Source organism: Castor canadensis, chromosome 5 (genome assembly GCF_047511655.1).
Source record: "Castor canadensis chromosome 5, mCasCan1.hap1v2, whole genome shotgun sequence".
NCBI classification, from domain to species: domain Eukaryota; kingdom Metazoa; phylum Chordata; class Mammalia; order Rodentia; family Castoridae; genus Castor; species Castor canadensis.
Genome location: NC_133390.1, coordinates 82,214,860 through 82,225,694, shown reverse-complemented (window position 1 = coordinate 82,225,694; position 10,835 = coordinate 82,214,860). Strand labels below are relative to the sequence as shown.

Genomic DNA, 10,835 nt, shown 5'->3' with positions numbered 1-10,835 from the left:
CTACAGCAATTTTCAAGTTCAAGAAGAGTTTGATTAGACAAGTAAGAAACACAGAAAAAATGTATTGGTACAAAAATTTTGTTCCATCACTAAAATATTAAATGTACCCTTCTTTACTAAAGGAAGAGGAAGAGGTTGGAGGACCTCAAAATCACAGTGAGAGTCTCATTCTTATCTCTAATTCCTCGGGACTCCATAAGAACACTCAGCACTGTGGGTCACTCATGGTAACCTTGGACCATTTCTCCTTGGAGCATCAGTTTTCTCAACTGGAAAATGTTGATGACGAGCCCTTCCCAGGCCATCTCACTGGATAATAGAAGCAAAAGTGCTTTGTAAATAGAAATGCGAGACCTATATGAGAGAGGATTAATTTCCAAAACCACCCCTCTACCACCACTACCTCACCTCATCCCTGTGTATTTCTTCTGTTAAAATTCATGAGGCCAGTGGGATCTGTAGAGAGCAAATGTTCTCTTTTGTACCCGTGCTGTTGACTGATGGCTTTCTGATACCTGAAATGTTCCATGATCCTTGGACTATAATTAGGATTGGTTAAATTGGCAGAAGGAGTCTAAGAACAGCCAGCACAGCCATCACTAACCTTTTGGTTTCCCATTTCAGGAAACGGTTTCAAAATAAAACCTTTTTCCTTTAAAGAGAGAGCATTTGTGCAGTTCTTCACAACACACTGAAAGGAAAGAGAATTTCTCACTAAAAGATTGGGGAGTTTGTCTTTCCTGAGTTTGCTCAGCCCTTAACCCTGGAACATTCGTTCCAAATTGGAACTTGAGCCTTAAGGTTAAGCCAAGTTGGGTGGACTTCCTGGTGCCTCCCAGTACTGGACTGCCTGAACCTAAATGCCCTGGCCTGGGACAAATGTCCATGGCTGCAAATGGAGCAGAACCTCAGGGAACAGAAAGAGGTTTGAGAGGGAAGAATTTGGGGCTGAGGGACTCCCAAGTTCTTGTTCCCATGTCCTATCTGCCTCTAAGCTGGCCATAGAAATTTATACCATCCACATTTGCCTTATTTATCTATTTATTTTTAAACTAGCAAATTCAAAGTGCATATATTTATGGCATACAGCATGATATTTTGATATAGGTACACACTGTAGAATGATTAAATCAGGCTAGTTAAAATATGCATAACCATGTCATTTTATAAAAATGAAAACTATTCTTTACAATTTTCAAGAATACAATATATTGTTATTAACTATAGTCACCATACTGTATAATAGTTCTCTTGCACTTACTCTTCTATCTGAAGTTCTGTGTTCTTTGATCAACATTTCCCCTGTCCTCTCATCCTCTGGTGAGGATCATTCTATTCTTCATTCATTTCTCTGAGTCCAATTTCTCTACCTTCCACATCTCAATGCCATATTTTCACCTGAAATATACCCTTGCATTTCAGGGTTCTCATGGCCTGGCAGGCTACAGTGAACCATCTACCTCACCATCCCCTCCCCCAACACATTTGCAATCTTGCTTCGTTTGCCACCCCCACCTCCTCTAAAGCAGCCAAGATATTTTAAAACCCTTGTTTTGATCTTCTTTGCATATCAGTTACACTATTTCTGAGTGTGTTTATTTTTATTTTTTTTTCCGGTGGTGAGCACATCGCTTTAAGCACTTTGCTCACACGTTTCCACTTCCTCTCACTTTCCTGCATGCTTCTGTGGCCTCCAGGCATATGGCTCAAAGCAGGCTGGATGGTTCTCCTAGGTCTGTGAACTTTAATGGAGCCAGGGGAAGCAGGTGTTCCATTGCTCCTGACATCTGCAGAGGCCAGATGAAATTTCAGTTATGTTTCCATTGCCCCATTTCCCAAGGAAATAGCTCTGGTTACAAGTGTAGTGGTCAGAAAGGCCCTGGACTATACAAGACAGAGACCAGGGATTTAATCCTAACTCTGATACTGATCTTCAGCTAACCTCATTGGGCTGGACTTAAATTCTTCAAAGCCCCTATGGCTCTAACTTTCTAAGATACTAATCAAAATAAAAATGCAGCTCTATGAAATAGCAAAATAATTTATGTATTGAGGATCAGCATAGGGCCAGGACTTGGGATCAACATGTTGGAGATACAGGGATAATTGAGAAACACTGCTTTTAACAAATAATGAGTGAAATTTGTGGGATTAGTTATTCCTTTTTAAAAGAATCTTATGAAATTTGTGTGATATGGCTTGTGGGAAAATTCATGCTAAGCCCTGCTGGTGAGTCATGTCATACATCTAGGTTCACATGCTTCCCAAGATTTTTCATATCATGTCATACTTAGGAAGTGGTGTTCCTTGTACAGCACAGTGGGCAAATGGATAAGTCTGCACTTACCTGGTGGCAACCTACCTACTAATTCTGCTTGTGATACTAAGCCTTTCCTGGCCACTCCAAAGACTGAGAAGACAATTTGGAATGCATTGATTTGAAAGATTAAGGTAACTCCTTGTCTAACCAGGAAAACAATGGCCTTCTGGACTATAAAAAGCCCAAAACTCTGGGGAGGAAGAACAGATAAGAAGGTGACTCCTAAGTTTAGATCATGGGATTTAGATAGGGACTCAACCATTTAACAACTGTGTGTCTTTAGGAAACAATAAAACTCAGTTTTTTCTGTTTTTGAAATGGAAATTCCCATGTGGTACCAACAGGTATACATCTATTTAAATTTAAATTAATTATAATTAAATAAGATTTAAAATTTAATTCTTCAGTCTCACTACACATTTTAAGAGCTTAGTAAACATTAGTTACATGTGGCTTTAAAAAAAATTTATTGAATATTACAGACTATTGCCATAATTGTAGACAGTTTTGTCGGGTAGTGCTGTCTAGACAGACAACCAAGCCATACAATCTTACATATTTGCAATAAATCAGTCAGAATTTTGGCTCTAAAATTCATGTTAATAAAGCCAAAAAAATCAAAATCAGTTGTGTCATTCTCAATTCCTTGAGGGAAACAAAACTTTTCTAGTACTTATGCCTAAAAGAATTCCCCATATGGGGCTTTATAGAAAAGGTCACTCAGTGACACAGCAAAGAATGTCTTCAGAAACTACAAAAGACAGTGTAGTCGTCTCTTGAATTTAAAAACAAATTTCAAATTCAGTTTTCATATTGACTAACTAAAAACACTGAGAGTATTATTCACTAAAATTCAACTCTCTGAAACCACTTCTCTGGTGAAAGTTGGATACATACTTACCTGGTACTAGAGAGGAATAACTTAGGAATACCTTACCCCACTTGACATTGGTTAAGTGAATTTGCTCTAAGGGAGTGACATTTGTAATGAGGCCTGAGTGACAAGATGAAGTTGCCATTATAGATCTGAAAGCAGAGCAACCAAACAGAAGGAAAAGCAAGCACAGCTCCTCAGATTGGAAAGTCTGAGGGTGAGAAAGGCCAGCAAACATTATGGATGAAGAAGAAGGTAAAGGAAGATGAGGTTGGACGGGCAGTCAGGCCAGATCATATAAGCCTTTATAGTTCATGGTGAGAGATCTAGCAGAGAGATGGCTTTATAATTTATGGCTTTAAAAAAATTCGTCTGGCTGCTACCTGAAAAGCTGACAATAGGGGGCAAAAGTGTAGACAGAAGAACATGATGGTGGATTGAATTAAGATAGTCACTAGTGGAGATGGTGAGAAATAGTCTAACCTGATGATTATTTTAGATATAAAATCATTAGGATTTTAGGAACTATTAAACATGAGGTTTGAGGAAAATAAAGGAAAGTAGAGTGATTCTTAGTTATTTGCCTTGAACAAATATCTGGAGGACTAAGAACTACTTCCTGTGATAGGGAAGACTTGAGAAGAAGAATTGGGAATGGGAAAGGAGTAAATCATTAGCACTGTCTGGGTCATGATTTGTATGAAATGCATATTATCTTTTACCTTCTTCCTAAAACTAGAGTTATCAAGTCTGGAGCTCAAGGGAAAAGTCAGTTAAAGATAGAGATTTGGAGCTATCTGCATATAGATGGTATTTTTAAGTGGTGGGACTCAGAGAGTTTATCCAGGAGCATACAGACAGAGCATAGGCAAGCACCCCAGACCACTCCAAAATGTGATGTGGAGGAGGAAGTGCTACACAAGAGACAGAAAGGTAAGGACAATCCAGGTGAGCATAGAATCACAGAAGTCTAGAGTAGAAAGTGTTAATGAAGTGTGAAGGAGCAACCATGTCAAATTAAGCTGAAAAATCCAGTTAGTTGGGTACATTTTGGCTTTGGAAACATGTATGTCATTGGTGACCTTGATAAAGGCTATTTAAGTGGTGTTATGGGCCAGATGAAAATTAGAGCAGAGTTGAAGAGAAAAGGGGAGCTGAAGTAAAGACAGAAATTATAGATCTTACTTTAAAAAAATTTGTGACAGCATTAAAGAATCAGGGTATATGCTGATAGGACAGACATGACAGAAGAAAAGAAACTGATGTTAAAGGAAAGAAATAGAGAAAAGGAGATCGGATCCAGAAGATAAGTGGGAGGGTAGCTGTTAGAAACCATGACATTTCCTCTCTGTAATAAGAGGGAGATGGTGTAAATGGTATAGCTGTAGGCAGATTAAGGAGCTGGAGGTAGAAAAATGAAATAATTCTCCTCTGATAGTAACAAAGAAGCATCATTATCCCGAAGAATGGGAAGAGTACAGCACAGTAGAAGCCAAGATTGAAAAAGTTGATCTAGAGACTGAAAAGACAAAATTTTCTAGAAGTGTTATAGGGCCCTATATGAGAGGTTTATGACTACAAATGTACAATAAGCTGACCTGCATGGTCTGCAGTGGTTTTAACGCATTCTGCTGCTTAGGTGCAAACAGAGAAGGAATGAGAGTCATTACGTTTTGCCAGGATTGGTATTCAGCCAGGTACAATAAAAGGGAAACTCTCAAAGGAATTGAGCATGTTAGAGAGACTGGCGATGGCACAGAACTGAGGGAGCTTGCGTTGGAATAGGGATTAAGCCTAGCCAATCATGAATCACTGGGCTACCCATATGTCCACACTCTCTTCTGTGACTCATTCCTATGCCGTGAGTTTCCCTATAAGAGAGTTCATAACCAACTTTGCCTGGTTCCTGTCACATCCAGAACCCCCTTCAGGGTTACATAACCAGTTGGAAACTGAGTATCGGGCACCAAAGTAGTGGTGGAATTGCTCCGGAGTACATACACTCTGCGGCCAACTCTAACACGTTACTTTGTCCTAAGATGCAGTGTGGCCTGCAGGAAATAACTCAAGTATGCAGAGCAAAGACCTGGTTTGTGGTCACTTTCTGTGGCACTCAGCTGATGGGAAGGTTCTCTCACACTGTGAGCCCCTGTTCCCTCTCATTATACCTCTGCCAGCCTAATGCAACTTGGTACACAACTCTAATGAGATGGTGAATGTAAAATCACTTTCAAGTACACAGAATTAGGAGATGTGAAAATTTACATTATTACTATGACTCTGTAAGTGGCACCAAATGCAAATCTAAGGCATTTACCGATGTGAGATTTTGATTTCAAATGTCAGCAAATATAGGTCACCCTGGCTTATAAGCAATTTGTCTTAAAATTAGAAACTGATGAAATGCTTACAATGAAAGGCAGTGCATTTCAAAACAGAGGCAATGGAAAGCAACCTTTTCTCTTTTTTGTGCAACATCCTATGAACCCGTGGCTCTCACAGGCCCTGGAGATTGCTGCACGTGGCCACCCCGGGCATTTGAACAGCACAGAAAAGTCCCTAACTGCTCTACAATCTTGTGAGTGCCTTTACCTTTGCATACATCAGCCATCATCTCTGGAAAGTGGGAAGAATTGAACCATCTTTTACTCAACTTACAAGGCTATTAGGAAGTTTAGATCTTTAAAAAAAGAATATAATAGTAACTGAAAATTAGTCTTGGTGATTCTGAAAAAAGGCTAGTTATAGAAGTGAAGTGTCACTATTATTAAGTGTGAGGCAATCCTTCCCACTCCCATGGTGCACCAGGGCTAACATTGTGAGCTGTGTGACAGGCTATTTTTAAATTCCCATCTCTGGAAGCATATGGTCCTGCACAGTGCCAAAAAGAGAAAAATGGCCTGCTTCTGTCTGTTTGCCTGTTTGTTTTGATCTGCTGGAGCGTTGTCTATGTTCTTGTTAAAGATGATCACTTCTATTCTAAACTTGCAAGGTGAATCTTAAAGGTTTTCTACATTGTCTGAAACACACCAAGGCAATTCACCATTGCTTAGGTAATGATGAATTCTCTCCTAGGACAGTGGTATATTTACATATATTGTCTCCTGTGTTTCCTCAGTATCAATTAAGATGTTTCAAAAACAGTAGGATGATTCCTTTTCTCACGATTCTTTCTCTGCTTTGTGGTAATTTGGTGTTCAGTGGCAGCATTTTTAGGCATAATAATTTTTTTTTTTTGCAAATGTTAGAGCATTTAAATATCTCATGAAATGAAGAAGGGTTCTATGCTTTAATGTTACCTACAAAAAGAAAAGTTGCCTCAGGGCTTTCCTGGTTGTTCATTATTATTTTTTCTTTTGTTTTATTAACATCAGCTCCTACTGGCTGAAGCCCTTTTCCATGCTGAATACATAGTATGTCCATTATAAAATGTCTGCTGCCCTTTGCAACCAATCTAACTTTGCTCCTCTGTTTTTGGTATGTGGCAAGACTATTCTGAATCTTACCAAGCTTCCCACTCGCTGGATTTGATTTCTGTCACCAAACCCTTGGAAAGATGTCCAATTGATCAGGAAAGAGATGAAAACACTTATTTCACAGTTTCATGAGGCCTGAAATATGTGCAAGAGCAAAATCACTACATAAAAAACAAATAAATTCCCCAGTTGAAGTAAATAAGGATTCTACAATCCCTTCATTTTTTCTTTTTTTTTCTTTAAGAGCCAGGATCCAACTATCTTGTCTTTGGGTCAAGAGATAAATGAAAGTGAAATTGAAGAAGTTTCAGGGGACTTTACTTATTCAATGAAAAGGATGATGAGGATAACTTAGGAAGACAAGGCCTGTATCTTCAACTAGATGATGGTGGAATCAAGACCTTATAAGAGGAGCTTGAAGGATTGGTATGATACTGGGGGCCAAAAAGAAAGCCAGTCAGACTGAGTGTGATGGCTCATGCCTATAATCTCAGCATTTAGGAGGTAGAGTTGGGAGTGTCAGGAGGTCAGCCTGGGCTATATAGCAAGAGCCTATAAAAAAGAAGAAGTGGGGAGGAGGAGGGAAAGGGAGAAGAGGAACAGGGAGGGAGGGAAGGAAAACCTAGGCAGGAAAATTCAAAAGACCCAAAATTAAAATTTATGAAGCCAAAGACACACCCAACACCCAGAAGAGCTTCTTCCAATGACAGTGAAGCCCTTCATTAGACAGGTTCAAGAAGAAGGAAGAAGAGTACTGCTGCTGGGGTTGTTGAGCAGAAATTCTTAAATTAGCCCTACACATGACCAGGTGGCCTTCAGGATCCTATCTAGCTCTGATAATCTCTGATTACAGATCAGCCAGAAACTTCACATACTTTCTGATAAATAGACAAATAGACATGATGAGAACAATTTGGGTTTTCAAGGATTTTCCAATGTTGTATAAAGAAACTCCTGACTTTTTTGTTTTCCCTACTTGCCCAATTTAACTCAAATCTCAAATTTAGTCACCATGAGAGGAGGAGGGCTAATAATATGACTTGTCCTTCACTGCAATCAGAATGACCTTCCACTTACATGTAGTTCTTCATTTCCATTGGTCTAGTCCAAAAGCTCATTATCTCCAGCCTGGATTCCTACAGCAGCCCTTTTCCCTCTTGTATCTCTCTACTCATCACCTTTACATCTTCCCACATCATCATTACAACATCAGCTGTCATTAGTCTGAAATCTGCTTTGACTCTCCCTTGCCTGTAACTTACCTTAAATTTATAAACACACAACTCAAGCCTGACCAGAAGCTCTAACTCCAAGTAGATTGGTCTATCCAAAGTCTCCAGAGAAAATCCTGTACCAGTTGACTCAATTGAGCCACACCATAAAGTTGTCCTTTATCTTCTTTGTCCACTTCATCATCTGGCCACAGTTGCACCTCCTCCAGGAGGCATTCCTGGCTTCTCTACCTTACTGATGATCTCACTCTTCTCTGTACTCCTAGTGGGCTCAGAGTCTTTAATCATTAATTAAGTAGGAAATATTTCACAGCCTTGAGGTGATTATGTGTGTGTGTGTGTGTGTGTGTGTGTGTGTGTGTGTATGTGTTTCTCTTGGGTGTGACTTGGTTTCCCAACACTGGGCTGTAAGTTCCTAGAGGGTAGGGACAATCTCTTATGTTATTTTAAAATCCCTTAGAAGAAGAGTAACACTCCTTCACAGTCATAGTAGGCTTTAGAGCTTACAAAACATTTCCACATGTTCTCCACTCATTGCTCCCAACAACTCTGTGACATCTGTGAGACAGATAACGAATAGTATCTTATGGGTAAGGAATCAGGTTCAAAGAGCTCATCATGCCTGCAAGTGTGACAAGGTTTTTAGTCCGATGCTCTCCCAATAATAACTATTAAATGAGTAAATAAAATAACAGATCTTACAGTTCAGAAATGTGTGGGTTGTCAGTGGGAAGTACCCATGTATTTTGGATGATGTAGATTGACTTGGAAATCAGGCCATCATCTTTGTATGGATGGGCTCAGTTTGACATACAAATGGTCCATGACTCCGACTCCTCTTGTGTTCTGCTAATGAGAAGAGATTCCACGGAGAACCAAGACTTCTTAGGGATGCATTTGTTTAGGAGGCTAGATGGAGATCAGTAACCTGACATTGCTCTGGGCTACCTCTGGGTCTGCCATCTCCGGGCTTCTATAACCAAGGCAGACAGAAAGGATAGGAGCCTGGTGGCCTTAGGCACCTATTGGTTCTCAGTATTTTTCACTCCTTTAACTACTCAATTCACCCGAGCACATTTAAATAAATTAAAAAAGACTTTGAAAATATGTTTCTGTTCCTCTAGAAATTACCTCTGAATTTTCTAGTAAAAACATCTGCCAGCTTTGTTCAGCCAAGTTCCTTTCTCCCCTCTTTTCTTTGACAATGAAAGCAGCTTTGGTGCCAACACTCAGATCTGGCAGGTGTTTGATGACACATGTTCTGTGATAAATGTTGATTACATAAGTTCATTCAAGCTAGAACCTTAGCTTTTGAGGCATCATTGCTATCCTTAAAAACTATCCTTGAAAACCAGATGCCCAAGACACTCCACAAAGATCTATTTTATTCTTTCTTCTTCTGGGTTCTCTGTGTTCTCTCAATGTCTGGTGTAGTGGAGAAGTCAGGAGCCTGGTACCTGAATCTGACTCTGCCACAAGTAGGCTGTTTGGCTCTGGGGAAGCCACTTCTCTGCTCTGAGCTTTAGGTGTCTCATTTGTAAAATGAAGAGGTGGGAGCTGTGACTGCCAAAGTCTCCCTAAGTTCTGACATGTCCTGATGAGAGGACAGGCTGGTGGGGTGGGGTGGGAGAAAGCAATTTTAAGGAAGCAGAAACACATGCTTGTCTTTCCTCAGCCAGAATGTTCTTTACATAATGGAATTTGATTCCTTTCTTACTGGCTCCTCCTTCAGTGAGGAGAGAGGGTAAAGATGCAAGATGCAGGCAGGGCAGGGAAGCTGAGGAAGACTAGGCTGGCAGTAAAGAGGTACAGGCAACACTCATAGCCTTGACTTCATTGCACCTCCTATTTCTTTGTTAGAAATATTGTGTTAGACTAAAAGGAACTTCAAGATATCTGAAGTATGAAAACTTAAGGGGGAACCACTAAGAAACTTCCAGTCCCATGATTGTTCTAGTTAGAAATGGCATTCAGAAGCTTTAATTCTGTACATTAGATTATAGTTTTAGGGAAAAAAAAAATCAGAAAAAAATTTGCATATGGAAAATAAAAACAAGATCATCTTCCTGTTCTTCCCCCCCACCCAAAACATTCTACTAGTCCAAGGAGAATCACACAGTAGGCCTTTCTGTGTATTAAGGTTTATGCCCAAAGACACTCACACACATGCTATCAATTGATCTTCCAAACAACCCCGTGAAAGAAAACACTGTCAACATCTTCCTTTCCCAGATGAAAAAACTGAAGTGTTAACAGGTCAAGCTACTTGTCAGAATATTCAGGTTGTAGGTGGAAAGGCTGAGCATCAGCCCAGATTCCTCGCTCCTGGTATGGAACTCTGTCTGCTACTGCACTTCCAGGCATTCTTCCCTGCTCCCCCTTAGGTCTCCTGAGCCTCAGGCAGACAGCTGAGTCATGATCTTTAAGCCTGGATCAGAGGTCACATCTATGAGCTCAAAAGGACTAATACAGAATCACAGATTATCAGAGCAGCAAACACCCCCCAATATCACCTGAGCTATTGTCCTCAGCTGAGTACCTCTAGTGCTCTGGGATAAGGTGGCAACAAAATCAACGTGGAAATTCCATCTTGTACTCTTCAAGAGACTTGGCATTAAAAGCCCAAGTGATTCAGCAGGCTAATTCCTATGTAGAAGATCAGGAGGTACTTTTCAAATTAGACAGTTAACTTTTGCCTCTGTTTCTTCACAGATGTCTATTATCCGACCTAACCAATAAAATTTTGAGGGACTGAGGCAAAAAGAAATGTGACTACCCATGAGTCATTCATTCTTGACCTTCGGCATGTTTTGAAAATGTGTTGTGAAATGCTTTCCAATCAATACAAAACTGGGCAGAAGCAAGGCTGGGGGTTGTGCAAGAGGAGAAGCAGAACATTAATGCTGGGTCATTCAAGAGGCTCCAAACTCCCA

At 40.1% G+C, this 10,835-nt stretch overlaps 1 long non-coding RNA gene across 2 annotated transcripts in view; it reads right to left on the bottom strand.

The window, feature by feature from the left end:
- LOC141423269 (uncharacterized) overlaps window positions 1-10,624 on the bottom strand; it is a 44,745-nt gene extending 34,121 nt beyond the window's left edge. The window contains exons 1-2 of one of the 2 annotated variants that reach the window (XR_012447993.1): window positions 409-10,624; window positions 108-309 (exon numbers count right to left, since the gene is read on the bottom strand). This is a non-coding gene — a long non-coding RNA (uncharacterized lncRNA). Of the gene's footprint in view, window positions 1-42; window positions 310-408 lie in introns of those variants that run through there. The other variant, XR_012447992.1, reaches the window with a different exon arrangement.
- Window positions 10,625-10,835: the final 211 nt, after the last annotated feature.